Raw genomic sequence first — 24,058 nt, forward strand, 5'->3', positions numbered from 1 at the left:
CCACTCCTATATACAGACATCCCTCTATATATAGACACCAATCCTATATAAAGACATCCCTCTATATACAGACATATCTCCTATATTCAGACATCCCCCTATATAGAGACACCACTCCTATATACAGACATCCCTCTGTATACAGACAAAACTCCTATATACAGACATTCCTCTATATACAGACACCACTCCTATATACAGACATCCCTCTATATACAGACACCACTCCTATATACAGACATCCCTCTATATACAGACATCTCTCCTATATACAGACATCCCTCTATATACAGACAACACTCCTATATAAAGACATCCCTCTATATACAGACATCTCTCCTATATACAGACATCCCTCTATATACAGACACCACTCCTATATACAGACATCCCCCTGTATACAGACACCACTCCTATATACAGACATCCCTCCATATACAGACACCATTCCTATATACAGACATCCCTCTATATACAAACACCACTCCTATATACAGACATCCCTCTATATACAGACACCACTCCTATATACAGACATCCCTCTATATACAGACACCACTCCTATATACAGACATCCCTCTATATACAGACACCACTCCTATATACAGATATCCCCCTATATACAGACACCACTCCTATATACAGACATCCCCCTATATACAGACACCACTGCTATATACAGACATCCCTCTGTATACAGACACCACTCCTATATACAGGCATCCCTCTATATACAGACACCACTCCTATATACAGACATCCCTCTATATACAGACACCACTCCTATATACAGACATCCCCCTATATACAGACACCACTCCTATATACAGACATCCCTCTAAATACAGACACCACTCCTATATACAGCCATCCCCCTATATACAGACACCACTCCTATATACAGACATCCCTCTATATACAGACACCACTCCTATATACACACATCCCTCTATATATAGACACCAATCCTATATAAAGACATCCCTCTATATACAGACATATCTCCTATATTCAGACATCCCCCTATATAGAGACACCACTCCTATATACAGACATCCCTCTGTATACAGACACAACTCCTATATACAGACATTCCTCTATATACAGACACCACTCCAATATACAGACATCCCTCTATATACAGACACCACTCCTATATACAGACATCCCTCTATATACAGACATCTCTCCTATATACAGACATCCCTCTATATACAGACAACACTCCTATATAAAGACATCCCTCTATATACAGACATCTCTCCTATATACAGACATCCGTCTATATACAGACACCACTCCTATATACAGACATCCCCCTGTATACAGACACCACTCCTATATACAGACATCCCTCCATATACAGACACCATTCCTATATACAGACATCCCTCTATATACAAACACCACTCCTATATACAGACATCCCTCTATATACAGACACCACTCCTATATACAGACATCCCTCTATATACAGACACCACTCCTATATACAGACATCCCTCTATATACAGACACCACTCCTATATACAGATATCCCCCTATATACAGACACCACTCCTATATACAGACATCCCCCTATATACAGACACCACTCCTATATACAGACATCCCTCTGTATACAGACACCACTCCTATATACAGGCATCCCTCTATATACAGACACCACTCCTATATACAGACATCCCTCTATATACAGACACCACTCCTATATACAGACATCCCCCTATATACAGACACCACTCCTATATACAGACATCCCTCTAAATACAGACACCACTCCTATATACAGACATCCCCCTATATACAGACACCACTCCTATATACAGACATCCCTCTATATACAGACACCACTCCTATATACAGACATCCCTCTATATACAGACACCACTCTTATATACAGACATACCTCTATATACAGATACCACTCCTATATACAGACATCCCTCTATATACAGACATCTCTCCTATATACAGACATCCCTCTATATACAGACACCACTCCTATATACAGACATCCCCCTATATACAGACACCACTCCTATATACAGACATCCCTCTATATACAGACATCCCCCTATATAGAGACACCACTCCTATATAGAGGCATCCCTCTATATACAGACACCACTAATATATACAGACATCCCTCTATATACAGACACCACTCTTATATACAGACATACCTCTATATACAAACACCACTCCTATATACAGACATCCCCCTGTATACAGACACCACTCCTATATACAGACATCCCTCTATATACAGACACCACTCCTATATACAGACATCCCTCTATATACAGACACCACTCCTATATACAGACATCCCTCTATATACAGACACCACTCCTATATACAGACATCCCTCTACATACAGACACCACTCCTATATACAGACATCCCCCTATATACAGACACCACTCCTATATACAGACATCCCCCTATATACAGACACCACTCCTATATACAGGCATCCCCCTATATACAGACACCACTCCTATATAGACATCCCTCTATATACAGACACCACTCCTATATAGACATCCCTCTATATACAGACACCACTCCTATATACAGACATCCCTCTATATACAGACACCACTCCTATATACAGACATCCCCCATATACAGACACCACTCCTATATACAGACATCCCCCATATACAGACACCACTCCTATATACAGACATCCCTCTATATACAGACACCACTCCTATATACAGACATCCCTCTATATACAGACACCACTCCTATATACAGACATCCCTCTATATACAGACATCTCTCCTATATACAGACATCCCTCTATATACAGACACCACTCCTATATACAGACACCACTCCTATATACAGACATCCCTCTATATACAGACACCACTCCTATATACAGACATCCCTCTATATACAGACACCACTCCTATATACAGACATCCCTCTATATACAGACACCACTCCTATATTCAGACATCCCCCTATATACAGACACCACTCCTATATACAGATATCCCTCTATTTACAGACAACTCTCCTATATTCTGACATCCCCCTATATTGAGACACCACTCCTAAATACAGACATCCCCCTATATACAGACACCACTCCTATGTACAGAAGTCCCTCTATATACAGACCCCACTCCTGTATACAGACATCCCCCTATATACAGACACCACTCCTATATACAGACATCCCTCTATATACAGACATCTCTCCTATATTCAGACATCCCCCTATATAGAGACACCACTCCTATATACAGACATCCCCTATACACAGACACCACTCCTATATACAGACATCCCGCTATATACAGACATCACTCCTATGTACAGACATCCCTCTATATACAGACACCACTCCTATATACAGACATCCCTCTATATACAGACACCACTCCTATATACAGACATCCCTCTAAATACAGACACCACTCCTATATACAGACATACCCCTATATACAGACACCACTACAATATACAGACATCCTTCTATATACAGACACCACTCCTATATACAGACATCCCACTATATACAGACATCCTCCTATATACAGACACCACTCCTCTATACAGACATCTCTCCTATATACAGACACCACTTCTATATACAGACATCCCTCTATATACAGACACCACTCCTATATACAGACATCTCTCCCTTATACCGACATCTCTCCTATATACAGACATCCCCCTATATACAGACACCACTCCTATATACAGACATCCCCCTATATACAGACACCACTTCTATATACAGACATCCCTCTATATACAGACACCACTCCTATATACAGACACCACTCCTATATGCAGGCACCTCTCCTATATACAGACATCCCTCTATATACAGACACCACTCCTATATACAGACATCCCCCTATATACAGACATCTCTACTATATACAGACATCCCCTATAGAGAGACACCACTCCTATATACATACATCCCTCTATATACAGACACCACTCCTTTATACAGACATCCCCCTATATACAGACACCACTTCTATATAGAGACATTCCACTATATACAGACACCAGTCCTATATGCAGACATCCCCCTATACACAGACATCCCTCTATATACAAACACCACTCCTATATACAGACATCCCTCTATATACAGACACCACTCCTATATACAGACATACCTCTAAATACAGACACCACTCCTATATACAGACATCCCCACTATATAAAGACACTACTCCTATAAACAGACATCCCTCTATATACAGACACCACTCCTATATACAGACATCCCTCTATATACAGACACCACTCCTATATACAGACATCCCTCTATATACAAACACCTCTCCTATATATAGACATCCCTCTGTATACAGACACCACTCCTATATACAGACATCCCTCTATATACAGACACCACTCCTATATACAGACATCCCTCTATATACAGACACCACTCCTATATACAGACATCCCTCTATATACAGACACCACTCCTATATACAGACATCCCTCTATATACAGACACCACTCCTATATACAGACATCCCTCTATATACAGACACCACTCCTATATACAGACATCCCCCTATATACAGACATCTCTCCTATATACGGACATTCCTCTATATACAGACACCACTCCTATATACAGACATCCCTCTGTATACAGACACCACTCCTATATACAGACATCCCTCTGTATACAGACACCACTCCTATATACAGACATCCCTCTATATACAGACACCACTCCTATATACAGACATCCCTCTATATACAGACACCACTCCTATATACAGACATCCCTCTATATACAGACATCTCTCCTATATACAGACATCCCTCTATATACAGACACCACTCTTATATACAGACATACCTCTATATACAGATACCACTCCTATATACAGACATCCCTCTATATACAGACATCTCTCCTATATACAGACATCCCTCTATATACAGACACCACTCCTATATACAGACATCCCCCTATATACAGACACCACTCCTATATACAGACATCCCTCTATATACAGACATCCCCCTATACAGAGACACCACTCCTATATAGAGGCATCCCTCTATATACAGACACCACTAATATATACAGACATCCCTCTATATACAGACACCACTCTTATATACAGACATACCTCTATATACAAACACCACTCCTATATACAGACATCCCCCTGTATACAGACACCACTCCTATATACAGACATCCCTCTATATACAGACACCACTCCTATATACAGACATCCCTCTATATACAGACACCACTCCTATATACAGACATCCCTCTATATACAGACACCACTCCTATATACAGACATCCCTCTACATACAGACACCACTCCTATATACAGACATCCCCCTATATACAGACACCACTCCTATATACAGACATCCCCCTATATACAGACACCACTCCTATATACAGGCATCCCCCTATATACAGACACCACTCCTATATAGACATCCCTCTATATACAGACACCACTCCTATATAGACATCCCTCTATATACAGACACCACTCCTATATACAGACATCCCTCTATATACAGACACCACTCCTATATACAGACATCCCCCTATATACAGACACCACTCCTATATACAGACATCCCCCATATACAGACACCACTCCTATATACAGACATCCCTCTATATACAGACACCACTCCTATATACAGACATCCCTCTATATACAGACACCACTCCTATATACAGACATCCCTCTATATACAGACATCTCTCCTATATACAGACATCCCTCTATATACAGACACCACTCCTATATACAGACACCACTCCTATATACAGACATCCCTCTATATACAGACACCACTCCTATATACAGACATCCCTCTATATACAGACACCACTCCTATATACAGACATCCCTCTATATACAGACACCACTCCTATATTCAGACATCCCCCTATATACAGACACCACTCCTATATACAGATATCCCTCTATTTACAGACAACTCTCCTATATTCTGACATCCCCCTATATTGAGACACCACTCCTAAATACAGACATCCCCCTATATACAGACACCACTCCTATGTACAGAAGTCCCTCTATATACAGACCCCACTCCTGTATACAGACATCCCCCTATATACAGACACCACTCCTATATACAGACATCCCTCTATATACAGACACCACTCCTATATACAGACATACCTCTAAATACAGACACCACTCCTATATACAGACATCCCTCTAAATACAGACACCACTCCTATATACAGACATCCCTCTATATACAGACACCACTCCTATATACAGACATACCTCTAAATACAGACACCACTCCTATATACAGACATCCCCACTATATACAGACACTACTCCTATAAACAGACATCCCTCTATATACAGACACCACTCCTATATACAGACATCCCTCTATATACAGACACCACTCCTATATACAGACATCCCTCTATATACAAACACCTCTCCTATATATAGACATCCCTCTGTATACAGACACCACTACTATATACAGACATCCCTCTATATACAGACACCACTCCTATATACAGACATCTCTCCTATATACAAACATCCCCCTATATACAGACATCTCTCCTATATACAGACATCCCCCTATATACAGACATCTCTCCTATATACGGACATTCCTCTATATACAGACACCACTCCTATATACAGACATCCCTCTGTATACAGACACCACTCCTATATACAGACATCCCTCTGTATACAGACACCACTCCTATATACAGACATCCCTCTATATACAGACACAACTCCTATATACAGACATCCCTCTATATACAGACACCACTCCTATATACAGACATCCCTCTATATACAGACATCTCTCCTATATACAGACATCCCTCTATATACAGACACCACTCCTATATACAGACATCCCTCTATATACAGACACCACTCCTATATACAGACATCCCTCTATATACAGACACCACTCCTATATACAGACATCCCTCTATATACAGACACCACTCCTATATACAGACATCCCTCTGTATACAGACACCACTCCTATATACAGACATCCCTCTATATACAGACACCACTCCTATATACAGACATCCCTCTATATACAGACACCACTCCTATATACAGACATCCCTCTATATACAGACACCACTCCTATATACAAACATCCCTCTATATACAGACATCCCTCTATATACAGACCCCACTCCTATATACAGACATCCCCCTATATACAGACACCACTCCTATATACAGACATCCCTCTATATACAGACACCACTCCTATATACAGACATCCCTATATATATACAGACACCACTCCTATATACATACATCCCTCTATATACAGACACCACTCCTATATACAGACATCCCTCTGTATACAGACACCACTCCTATATACAGACATCCCTCTATATACAGACACCACTCCTATATACAGACATCCCCCTATATACAGACACCACTCCTATATACAGACATCCCCCTATATACAGACACCACTCCTATATACAGACATCCCCCTATATAGACACCACTCCTATATACAGACACCACTCCTATATGCAGGCACCTCTCCTATATACAGACATCCCTCTATATACAGACACCACTCCTATATACAGACATCCCCCTATATAGACACCACTCCTATATACAGACATCCCTCTGTATACAGACACCACTCCTATATACAGACATCCCTCTATATACAGACACCACTCCTATATACAGACATCCCCCTATATACAGACACCACTCCTATATACAGACATCAACCCATATACAGACACCACTCCTATATACAGACATCCCCTATATACAGAAACCACTCCTATATACAGACATCCCTCTGTATACAGACACCACTCCTATATACAGACATCCCTCTATATACATACGCCACTCCTATATACAAACATCCCTCTGTATACAGACACCACTCCTATATACAGACATCCCTCTATATACAGACACCACTCCTATATACAGACATCCCTCTATATACAGACATCTCTCCTATATACAGACATCCCTCTATATACAGACACCACTCCTATATACAAACACCACTCCTATATACAGACATCCCTCTATATACAGACACCACTCCTATATACAGACATCCCTCTATATACAGACACCACTCCTATATACAGACATCCCTCTATATACAGACACCACTCCTATATACAGACATCCCCCTATATACAGACACCACTCCTATATACAGACATCCCCATATATACAGACACCACTCCTATATACAGACATCCCCCTATATACAGACACCACTCCTATATAGACATCCCTCTATATACAGACACCACTCCTATATACAGACATCCCTCTATATACAGACACCACTCCTATATACAGACATCCCCCTATATACAGACACCACTCCTATATACAGACATCCCCCATATACAGACACCACTCCTATATACAGACATCCCCCTATATACAGACACCACTCCTATATACAGACATCCCTCTGTATACAGACACCACTCCTATATACAGACACCACTCCTATATGCAGGCACCTCTCCTATATACAGACATCCCTCTATATACAGACACCACTCTTATATACAGACATCCCCCTATATACAGACACCACTCCTATATTCAGACATCCCCCTATATAGAGACACCACTCCTATTTACAGACATCCCACTATATACAGACATCTCTACTATATACAGACATCCCCCTATATAGAGACACCACTCCTATATACAGACATCCCTCTATATACAGACACCACTCCTTTATACAGACATCCCCCTACATACAGACACCACTTCTATATACAGAGATCCCCCTATATACAGACACCACTCCTATATGCAGACATCGCCCTATATACAGACATCCCTCTATATACAAACACCACTCCTATATACAGACATCCCTCTGTATACAGACACCACTCCTATATACAAACATCCCTGTAAATACAGACACCACTCCTTTATACAGACATCCCCCTACATACAGACACCACTTCTATATACAGAGATCCCCCTATATACAGACACCACTCCTATATGCAGACATCGCCCTATATACAGACATCCCTCTATATACAAACACCACTCCTATATACAACCATCCCTCTGTATAGAGACACCACTCCTATATACAGACATCCCTCTATATACAGACATCTATCCTATATACAGACATCCCTCTATATACATACACCACTCCTATATACAGACATCCCTCTATATACAGACACCACTCCTATATACAGACATCCCTCTATATACAGACACCACTCCTATATGCAGACATCCCCCTATATACAGACACCACTCCTATATACAGACATCCCTCTATACACAGACACCACTCCTATATACAGACATCCCTCTTTATACAGACACCACTCCTATATACAGACATCCCTCTATATACAGACACCACTCCTATATACAGACATCCCCCTATATACAGACACCACTCCTATATACAGACATCCCCCATATACAGACACCACTCCTATATACAGACATCCCCCTATATACAGACACCACTCCTATATACAGACATCCCTATATATATACAGACACCACTCCTATATACATACATCCCTCTATATACAGACACCACTCCTATATACAGACATCCCTCTGTATACAGACACCACTCCTATATACAGACATCCCTCTATATACAGACACCACTCCTATATACAGACATCCCCCTATATACAGACACCACTCCTATATACAGACATCCCCCTATATACAGACACCACTCCTATATACAGACATCCCCCTATATAGACACCACTCCTATATACAGACACCACTCCTATATGCAGGCACCTCTCCTATATACAGACATCCCTCTATATACAGACACCACTCCTATATACAGACATCCCTCTGTATACAGACACCACTCCTATATACAGACATCCCTCTATATACAGACACCACTCCTATATACAGACATCCCCCTATATACAGACACCACTCCTATATACAGACATCAACCCATATACAGACACCACTCCTATATACAGACATCCCCTATATACAGAAACCACTCCTATATACAGACATCCCTCTGTATACAGACACCACTCCTATATACAGACATCCCTCTATATACATACGCCACTCCTATATACAAACATCCCTCTGTATACAGACACCACTCCTATATACAGACATCCCTCTATATACAGACACCACTCCTATATACAGACATCCCTCTATATACAGACATCTCTCCTATATACAGACATCCCTCTATATACAGACACCACTCCTATATACAAACACCACTCCTATATACAGACATCCCTCTATATACAGACACCACTCCTATATACAGACATCCCTCTATATACAGACACCACTCCTATATACAGACATCCCTCTATATACAGACACCACTCCTATATACAGACATCCCCCTATATACAGACACCACTCCTATATACAGACATCCCCATATATACAGACACCACTCCTATATACAGACATCCCCCTATATACAGACACCACTCCTATATAGACATCCCTCTATATACAGACACCACTCCTATATACAGACATCCCTCTATATACAGACACCACTCCTATATACAGACATCCCCCTATATACAGACACCACTCCTATATACAGACATCCCCCATATACAGACACCACTCCTATATACAGACATCCCCCTATATACAGACACCACTCCTATATACAGACATCCCCCTATATAGACACCACTCCTATATACAGACATCCCTCTGTATACAGACACCACTCCTATATACAGACATCCCTCTATATACAGACACCACTCCTATATACAGACATCCCCCTATATACAGACACCACTCCTATATACAGACATCAACCCATATACAGACACCACTCCTATATACAGACATCCCCTATATACAGAAACCACTCCTATATACAGACATCCCTCTGTATACAGACACCACTCCTATATACAGACATCCCTCTATATACATACGCCACTCCTATATACAAACATCCCTCTGTATACAGACACCACTCCTATATACAGACATCCCTCTATATACAGACACCACTCCTATATACAGACATCCCTCTATATACAGACATCTCTCCTATATACAGACATCCCTCTATATACAGACACCACTCCTATATACAAACACCACTCCTATATACAGACATCCCTCTATATACAGACACCACTCCTATATACAGACATCCCTCTATATACAGACACCACTCCTATATACAGACATCCCTCTATATACAGACACCACTCCTATATACAGACATCCCCCTATATACAGACACCACTCCTATATACAGACATCCCCATATATACAGACACCACTCCTATATACAGACATCCCCCTATATACAGACACCACTCCTATATAGACATCCCTCTATATACAGACACCACTCCTATATACAGACATCCCTCTATATACAGACACCACTCCTATATACAGACATCCCCCTATATACAGACACCACTCCTATATACAGACATCCCCCATATACAGACACCACTCCTATATACAGACATCCCCCTATATACAGACACCACTCCTATATACAGACATCCCTCTGTATACAGACACCACTCCTATATACAGACATCCTTCTATATACAGACACCACTCCTATATACAGACACCCCCCTATATACAGACACCACTCCTATATACAGACATCCCTCTATATACAGACACCACTCCTATATACAGACATCCCTCTGTATACAGACACCACTCCTATATACAGACATCCCTCTGTATACAGACACCACTCCTATATACAGACATCCCTCTGTATACAGACACCACTCCTATATACAGACATCCCTCTATATACAGACACCACTCCTATATACAGACATCCCTCTATATACAGACATCTCTCCTATATACAGACATACCTCTATATACAGACACCACTCCTATATACAGACATCCCTCTATATACAGACATCTCTCCTATATACAGATATTCCTCTATATACAGACACCACTCCTATATACAGACATCCCCCTATATACAGACACCACTCTTATATACAGACATCCCTCTATATACAGACACCACTCCTATATACAGACATCCCTCTATATACAGACACCACTCCTATATACAGACATCCCCCTATATACAGACACCACTCCTATATACAGACATCCCTCTATATATAGACACCACTCTTATATACAGACACCCCTTTATATACAGACACCACTCCTATATACAGACATCCCTCTGTATACAGACACCACTCCTATATACAGACATCCCTCTATATACAGACACCACTCCTACATACAGACATCCCTCTATATACAGACACCACTCCTATATACAGAGATCCCCCTATATACAGACACCACTCCTATATACAGACATCCCTCTATATACAGACACCACTCCTATATACAGACATCGCTCTATATACAGACATCTCTCCTATATACAAACATCCCTCTGTATAGAGACACCACTCCTATATACAGACATCCCTCTATATACAGACATCTATCCTATATACAGACATCCCTCTATATACAGACACCACTCCTATATACAGACATCCCTCTATATACAGACACCACTCCTATATACAGACATCCCTCTATATACAGACACCACTCCTATATGCAGACATCCCCCTATATACAGACACCACTCCTATATACAGACATCCCTCTATACACAGACACCACTCCTATATACAGACATCCCTCTTTATACAGACACCACTCCTATATACAGACATCCCTCTATATACAGACACCACTCCTATATACAGACATCCCCCTATATACAGACACCACTCCTATATACAGACATCCCCCATATACAGACACCACTCCTATATACAGACATCCCCCTATATACAGACACCACTCCTATATACAGACATCCCTATATATATACAGACACCACTCCTATATACATACATCCCTCTATATACAGACACCACTCCTATATACAGACATCCCTCTGTATACAGACACCACTCCTATATACAGACATCCCTCTATATACAGACACCACTCCTATATACAGACATCCCCCTATATACAGACACCACTCCTATATACAGACATCCCCCTATATACAGACACCACTCCTATATACAGACATCCCCCTATATAGACACCACTCCTATATACAGACACCACTCCTATATGCAGGCACCTCTCCTATATACAGACATCCCTCTATATACAGACACCACTCCTATATACAGACATCCCCCTATATAGACACCACTCCTATATACAGACATCCCTCTGTATACAGACACCACTCCTATATACAGACATCCCTCTATATACAGACACCACTCCTATATACAGACATCCCCCTATATACAGACACCACTCCTATATACAGACATCAACCCATATACAGACACCACTCCTATATACAGACATCCCCTATATACAGAAACCACTCCTATATACAGACATCCCTCTGTATACAGACACCACTCCTATATACAGACATCCCTCTATATACATACGCCACTCCTATATGCAAACATCCCTCTGTATACAGACACCACTCCTATATACAGACATCCCTCTATATACAGACACCACTCCTATATACAGACATCCCTCTATATACAGACATCTCTCCTATATACAGACATCCCTCTATATACAGACACCACTCCTATATACAAACACCACTCCTATATACAGACATCCCTCTATATACAGACACCACACTTATATACAGACATCCCTCTATATACAGACACCACTCCTATATACAGACATCCCTCTATATACAGACACCACTCCTATATACAGACATCCCCCTATATACAGACACCACTCCTATATACAGACATCCCCATATATACAGACACCACTCCTATATACAGACATCCCCCTATATACAGACACCACTCCTATATAGACATCCCTCTATATACAGACACCACTCCTATATACAGACATCCCTCTATATACAGACACCACTCCTATATACAGACATCCCCCTATATACAGACACCACTCCTATATACAGACATCCCCCATATACAGACACCACTCCTATATACAGACATCCCCCTATATACAGACACCACTCCTATATACAGACATCCCCCTATATAGACACCACTCCTATATACAGACATCCCTCTGTATACAGACACCACTCCTATATACAGACATCCCTCTATATACAGACACCACTCCTATATACAGACATCCCCCTATATACAGACACCACTCCTATATACAGACATCAACCCATATACAGACACCACTCCTATATACAGACATCCCCTATATACAGAAACCACTCCTATATACAGACATCCCTCTGTATACAGACACCACTCCTATATACAGACATCCCTCTATATACATACGCCACTCCTATATACAAACATCCCTCTGTATACAGACACCACTCCTATATACAGACATCCCTCTATATACAGACACCACTCCTATATACAGACATCCCTCTATATACAGACATCTCTCCTATATACAGACATCCCTCTATATACAGACACCACTCCTATATACAAACACCACTCCTATATACAGACATCCCTCTATATACAGACACCACTCCTATATACAGACATCCCTCTATATACAGACACCACTCCTATATACAGACATCCCTCTATATACAGACACCACTCCTATATACAGACATCCCCCTATATACAGACACCACTCCTATATACAGACATCCCCATATATACAGACACCACTCCTATATACAGACATCCCCCTATATACAGACACCACTCCTATATAGACATCCCTCTATATACAGACACCACTCCTATATACAGACATCCCTCTATATACAGACACCACTCCTATATACAGACATCCCCCTATATACAGACACCACTCCTATATACAGACATCCCCCATATACAGACACCACTCCTATATACAGACATCCCCCTATATACAGACACCACTCCTATATACAGACATCCCTCTGTATAGAGACACCACTCCTATATACAGACACCACTCCTATATGCAGGCACCTCTCCTATATACAGACATCCCTCTATATACAGACACCACTCTTATATACAGACATCCCCCTATATACAGACACCACTCCTATATTCAGACATCCCCCTATATAGAGACACCACTCCTATTTACAGACATCCCACTATATACAGACATCTCTACTATATACAGACATCCCCCTATATAGAGACACCACTCCTATATACAGACATCCCTCTATATACAGACACCACTCCTTTATACAGACATCCCCCTACATACAGACACCACTTCTATATACAGAGATCCCCCTATATACAGACACCACTCCTATATGCAGACATCGCCCTATATACAGACATCCCTCTATATACAAACACCACTCCTATTTACAGACATCCCACTATATACAGACATCTCTACTATATACAGACATCCCCCTATATAGAGACACCACTCCTATATACAGACATCCCTCTATATACAGACACCACTCCTTTATACAGACATCCCCCTACATACAGACACCACTTCTATATACAGAGATCCCTCTGTATACAGACACCACTCCTATATACAGACATCCCTCTATATACAGACACCACTCCTATATACAGACATCCCCCTATATACAGACACCACTCCTATATACAGACATCCCCCTATATACAGACACCACTCCTATATACAGACATCCCCCTATATAGACACCACTCCTATATACAGACACCACTCCTATATGCAGGCACCTCTCCTATATACAGACATCCCTCTATATACAGACACCACTCCTATATACAGACATCCCCCTATATAGACACCACTCCTATATACAGACATCCCTCTGTATACAGACACCACTCCTATATACAGACATCCCTCTATATACAGACACCACTCCTATATACAGACATCCCCCTATATACAGACACCACTCCTATATACAGACATCAACCCATATACAGACACCACTCCTATATACAGACATCCCCTATATACAGAAACCACTCCTATATACAGACATCCCTCTGTATACAGACACCACTCCTATATACAGACATCCCTCTATATACATACGCCACTCCTATATACAAACATCCCTCTGTATACAGACACCACTCCTATATACAGACATCCCTCTATATACAGACACCACTCCTATATACAGACATCCCTCTATATACAGACACCACTCCTATATACAGACATCCCCCTATATACAGACACCACTCCTATATACAGACATCCCCATATATACAGACACCACTCCTATATACAGACATCCCCCTATATACAGACACCACTCCTATATAGACATCCCTCTATATACAGACACCACTCCTATATACAGACATCCCTCTATATACAGACACCACTCCTATATACAGACATCCCCCTATATACAGACACCACTCCTATATACAGACATCCCCCATATACAGACACCACTCCTATATACAGACATCCCCCTATATACAGACACCACTCCTATATACAGACATCCCCCTATATACAGACACCACTCCTATATACAGACATCCCTCTGTATACAGACACCACTCCTATATACAGACACCACTCCTATATGCAGGCACCTCTCCTATATACAGACATCCCTCTATATACAGACACCACTCTTATATACAGACATCCCCCTATATACAGACACCACTCCTATATTCAGACATCCCCCTATATAGAGACACCACTCCTATTTACAGACATCCCACTATATACAGACATCTCTACTATATACAGACATCCCCCTATATAGAGACACCACTCCTATATACAGACATCCCTCTATATACAGACACCACTCCTTTATACAGACATCCCCCTACATACAGACACCACTTCTATATACAGAGATCCCCCTATATACAGACACCACTCCTATATGCAGACATCGCCCTATATACAGACATCCCTCTATATACAAACACCACTCCTATATACAGACATCCCTCTGTATACAGACACCACTCCTATATACAAACATCCCTGTAAATACAGACACCACTTCTATATACAGACATCCCCCTATATACAGACACCACTCCTATAAACAGACATCCCTCTATATACAGACACCACTTCTATATACAGACATCCCTCTATATACAGACACCACTCCTATATACAGACATCCCTCTATATACAGACACCACTCCTATATACAGACATCCTTCTATATACAGACACCACTCCTATATACAGACATCCCCCTATATACAGACACCACTCCTATATACAGACATCCCTCTATATACAGACACCACTCCTATATACAGACATCCCTCTGTATACAGACACCACTCCTATATACAGACATCCCTCTGTATACAGACACCACTCCTATATACAGACATCCCTCTGTATACAGACACCACTCCTATATACAGACATCCCTCTATATACAGACACCACTCCTATATACAGACATCCCTCTATATACAGACATCTCTCCTATATACAGACATACCTCTATATACAGACACCACTCCTATATACAGACATCCCTCTATATACAGACATCTCTCCTATATACAGATATCCCTCTATATACAGACACCACTCCTATATACAGACATCCCCCTATATACAGACACCACTCTTATATACAGACATCCCTCTATATACAGACACCACTCCTATATACAGACATCCCTCTATATACAGACACCACTCCTATATACAGACATCCCCCTATATACAGACACCACTCCTATATACAGACATCCCTCTATATATAGACACCACTCTTATATACAGACACCCCTTTATATACAGACACAACTCCTATATACAGACATCCCTCTGTATACAGACACCACTCCTATATACAGACATCCCTCTATATACAGACACCACTCCTACATACAGACATCCCTCTATATACAGACACCACTCCTATATACAGAGATCCCCCTATATACAGACACCACTCCTATATACAGACATCCCTCTATATACAGACACCACAACTATATACAGACATCGCTCTATATACAGACATCTCTCCTATATACAAACATCCCTCTGTATAGAGACACCACTCCTATATACAGACATCCCTCTATATACAGACATCTATCCTATATACAGACATCCCTCTATATACAGACACCACTCCTATATACAGACATCCCTCTATATACAGACACCACTCCTATATACAGACATCCCTCTATATACAGACACCACTCCTATATGCAGACATCCCCCTATATACAGACACCACTCCTATATACAGACATCCCTCTATACACAGACACCACTCCTATATACAGACATCCCTCTTTATACAGACACCACTCCTATATACAGACATCCCTCTATATACAGACACCACTCCTATATACAGACATCCCCCTATATACAGACACCACTCCTATATACAGACATCCCCCATATACAGACACCACTCCTATATACAGAAATCCCCCTATATACAGACACCACTCCTATATACAGACATCCCTCTGCATACAGACACCACTCCTATATACAGACACCACTCCTATATGCAGGCACCTCTCCTATATACAGACATCCCTCTATATACAGACACCACTCCTATATACAGACATCCCCCTATATACAGACACCAGTCCTATATTCAGACATCCCCCTATATAGAGACACCACTCCTATTTACAGACATCCCCCTATATACAGACTTCTCTACTATATACAGACATCCCCCTATATAGAGACACCACTCCTATATACAGACATCCCTCTATATACAGACAACACTCCTTTATACAGACATCCCCCTACATACAGACACCACTTCTATATACAGACATCCCCCTATATACAGACACCACTCCTATATGCAGACATCGCCCTATATACAGACATCCCTCTATATACAAACACGACTCCTATATACAGACATCCCTCTGTATACAGACACCACTCCTATATACAAACACCCCTGTAAATACAGACACCACTCCTATATACAGACATCCCCCTATATACAGACACCACTCCTATAAACAGACATCCCTCTATATACAGACACCACTGCTATATACAGACATCCCTCTATATACAGACACCACTCCTATATACAGACATCCCTCTATATACAGACACCACTCCTATATACAGACATCCTTCTATATACAGACACCACTCCTATATACAGACTTCCCCCTATATACAGACACCACTCCTATATACAGACATCCCTCTATATACAGACACCACTCCTATATACAGACATCCCTCTGTATACAGACACCACTCCTATATACAGACATCCCTCTGTATACAGACACCACTCCTATATTCAGACATCCCTCTGTATACAGACACCACTCCTATATACCGACATCCCTCTATATACAGACACCACTCCTATATACAGACATCCCTCTATATACAGACATCTCTCCTATATACAGACATACCTCTATATACAGACACCACTCCTATATACAGACATCCCTCTATATACAGACATCTCTCCTATATACAGATATCCCTCTATATACAGACACCACTCCTATATACAGACATCCCCCTATATACACACACCAATCTTATATACAGACATCCCTCTATATACAGACACCACTCCTATATACAGACATCCCTCTATATACAGACACCACTCTTATATACAGACATCCCTCTATATACAGACACCACTCCTATATACAGACATCCCTCTGTATACAGACACCACTCCTATATACAGACATCCCTCTATATACAGACACCACTCCTATATACAGACATCCCTCTGTATATAGACACCACTCCTATATACAGACATCCCTCTATATACAGACACCACTCCTATATACAGACATCCCCCTATATACAGACACCACTCCTATATACAGACATCCCTCTATATACAGACACCACTCTTATGTACAGACACCCCTCTATATACAGACACCACTCCTATATACAGACATCCCTCTGTATACAGACACCACTCCTATATACAGACATCCCTCTATATACAGACACCACTCCTACATACAGACATCCCTCTATATACAGACACCACTCCTATATACAGAGATCCCCCTATATACAGACACCACTCCTATATACAGACATCCCTCTATATACAGACACCACTCCTATGTACAGACATCGCTCTATATACAGACATCTCTCCTATATACAAACATCCCTCTATATACAGACACCACTCCTATATACAGACATCCCTCTATACACAGACATCTCTCCTATATACAGACATCCCTCTATATACAGACACCACTCCTATATACAGACATCCCCCAATATACAGACACCACTCCTATATACAGACATCCCTCTATATACAGACACCACTCCTATATACAGACATCCCCCTATATACAGACACCACTCCTATATACAGACATCCCTCTATATACAGACACCACTCCTATATACAGGCATCCCTCTATATACAGACATCTCTCCTATATACAGACATCCCCCTATATACAGACACCACTCCTATATACAGACATCCTTCTATATACAGACACCACTCCTATATACAGACATCCCTCTATATAGAGACATCTCTCCTATATACAGACATCCCTCTATATACAGACACCACTCCTATATACAGACATCCCTCTATATACAGACATCTCTCCTATATACAGACATCCCTCTATATACAGACACCACTCCTATATACAGACATCCCCCTATATACAGACACCATTCCTATATACAGACATCCCTCTATATACAGACACCATTCCTATATACAGACATCCCTCTATATACAGACACCACTCCTATGTACAGACAAAACTCTTATATACAGACATCCCTCTATATACCGACACCACTCCTATATACAGACATCCCTCTATATACAGACACCACTCCTATATACAGACATCCCCCTATATACAGACACCACTCCTATATACAGACATCCCCTATATACAGACACCACTCCTATATACAGACATCCCTCTGTATACAGACACCACTCATATATACAGACATCCCTCTATATACAGACACCACTCCTATATACAGACATCCCTCTGTATACAGACACCACTCCTATATACAGACATCCCTCTATATACAGACACCACTCCTACATACAGACATCCCTCTATATACAGACACCACTCCTATATACAGAGATCCCCCTATATACAGACACCACTCCTATATACAGACATCCCTCTATATACAGACACCACTCCTATATACAGACATCCCTCTATATACAGACACCACTCCTATTTACAGACATCCCCCTATATACAGACACCACTCCTATATACAGACATCCCTCTATATACAGACACCACTCCTATATACAGGCATCCCTCTATATACAGACATCTCTCCTATATACAGACATCCCCCTATATACAGACACCACTCCTATATACAGACATCCCTCTATATACAGACACCACTCCTATATACAGACATCCCTCTATATAGAAACATCTCTCCTATATACAGACATCCCTCTATATACAGACACCACTCCTATATACAGACATCCCTCTATATACAGACATCTCTCCTATATACAGACATCCCTCTATATACAGACACCACTCCTATATACAGACATCCCCCTATATACAGACACCATTCCTATATACAGACATCCCTCTATATACAGACACCATTCCTATATACAGACATCCCTCTATATACAGACACCACTCCTATATACAGACAACACTCTTATATACAGACATCCCTCTATATACCGACACCACTCCTATATACAGACATCCCTCTATATACAGACACCACTCCTATATACAGACATCCCCCTATATACAGACACCACTCCTATATACAGACATCCCCTATATACAGACACCACTCCTATATACAGACATCCCTCTGTATACAGACACCACTCATATATACAGACATCCCTCTATATACAGACACCACTCCTATATACAGACATCCCTCTATATATAGACACCAATCCTATATAAAGATATCCCTCTATATACAGACATTTCTCCTATATTCAGACATCCCCCTATATAGAGACACCACTCCTATATACAGACATCCCTCTGTATACAGACACAACTCCTATATACAGACATTCCTCTATATACAGACACCACTCCTTTATACAGACATCCCTCTATATACAGACACCACTCCTATATACAGACATCCCTCTATATACAGACATCTCTCCTATATACAGACATCCCTCTATATACAGACAACACTCCTATATAAAGACATCCCTCTATATACAGACATCTCTCCTATATACAGACATCCCTCTATATACAGACACCACTCCTATATACAGACATCCCCCTGTATACAGACACCACTCCTATATACAGACATCCCTCCATATACTGACACCATTCCTATATACAGACATCCATCTATATACAAACACCACTCCTATATACAGACATCCCTCTATATACAGACACCACTCCTATATACAGACATCCCTCTATATACAGACACCACTCCTATATACAGACATCCCTCTATATACAGACACCACTCCGATATACAGATATCCCCCTATATACAGACACCACTCCTATGTACAGACATCCCCCTATATACAGACACCACTCCTATATACAGACATCCCTCTGTATACAGACACCACTCCTATATACAGGCATCCCTCTATATACAGACACCACTCCTATATACAGACATCCCTCTATATACAGACACCACTCCTATATACAGACATCCCCCTATATACAGACACCACTCCTATATACAGACATCCCTCTAAATACAGACACCACTCCTATATACAGGCATCCCTCTATATACAGACACCACTCCTATATACAGACATCCCTCTATATACAGACACCACTCCTATATACAGATATCCCCCTATATACAGACACCACTCCTATATACAGACATCCCCCTATATACAGACACCACTCCTATATACAGACATCCCTCTGTATACAGACACTACTCCTATATACAGGCATCCCTCTATATACAGACACCACTCCTATATACAGACATCCCTCTATATACAGACACCACTCCTATATACAGACATCCCCCTATATACAGACACCACTCCTATATACAGACATCCCTCTAAATACAGACACCACTCCTATATACAGACATCCCCCTATATACAGACACCACTCCTATATACAGACATCCCTCTATATACAGACACCACTCCTATATACAGACATCCCTCTATATACAGACATCCCTCTATATACAGACACCACTCTTATATACAGACATACCTCTATATACAGACACCACTCCTATATACAGACATCCCTCTATATACAGACATCTCTCCTATATACAGACATCCCTCTATATACAGACACCACTCCTATATACAGTCATCCCCCTATATACAGACACCACTCCTATATACAGACATCCCTCTATATACAGACATCCCCCTATATACAGACACCACTCCTATATAGAGGCATCCCTCTATATACAGACACCACTAATATATACAGACATCCCTCTATATACAGACACCACTCTTATATACAGACATACCTCTATATACAGACACCACTCCTATATACAGACATCCCTCTGTATACAGACACCACTCCTATATACAGACATCCCTCTGTATACAGACACCACTCCTATATACAGACATCCCTCTATATACAGACACCACTCCTATATACAGACATCCCTCTATATACAGACACCACTCCTATATACAGACATCCCTCTATATACAGACATCTCTCCTATATACAGACATCCCTCTATATACAGACACCACTCCTATATACAGACATCCATCTATATACAGACATCCCTCTATATACAGACACCACTCCTATATACAGACATCCGCCTATATACAGACACCACTCCTATATACAGACATCCCTCTATATACAGACACCACTCCTATATACAGACATCCCTCTATATACAGACACCACTCCTATATACATACATCCCTCTATATACAGACACCACTCCTATATACAGACATCCCTCTATATACAGACACCACTCCTATATACAGACATCCCCCTATATAC

The sequence above is a fragment of the Ranitomeya variabilis genome, chromosome 3, assembly GCF_051348905.1.
Source record: "Ranitomeya variabilis isolate aRanVar5 chromosome 3, aRanVar5.hap1, whole genome shotgun sequence".
NCBI classification, from domain to species: Eukaryota; Metazoa; Chordata; class Amphibia; order Anura; family Dendrobatidae; genus Ranitomeya; species Ranitomeya variabilis.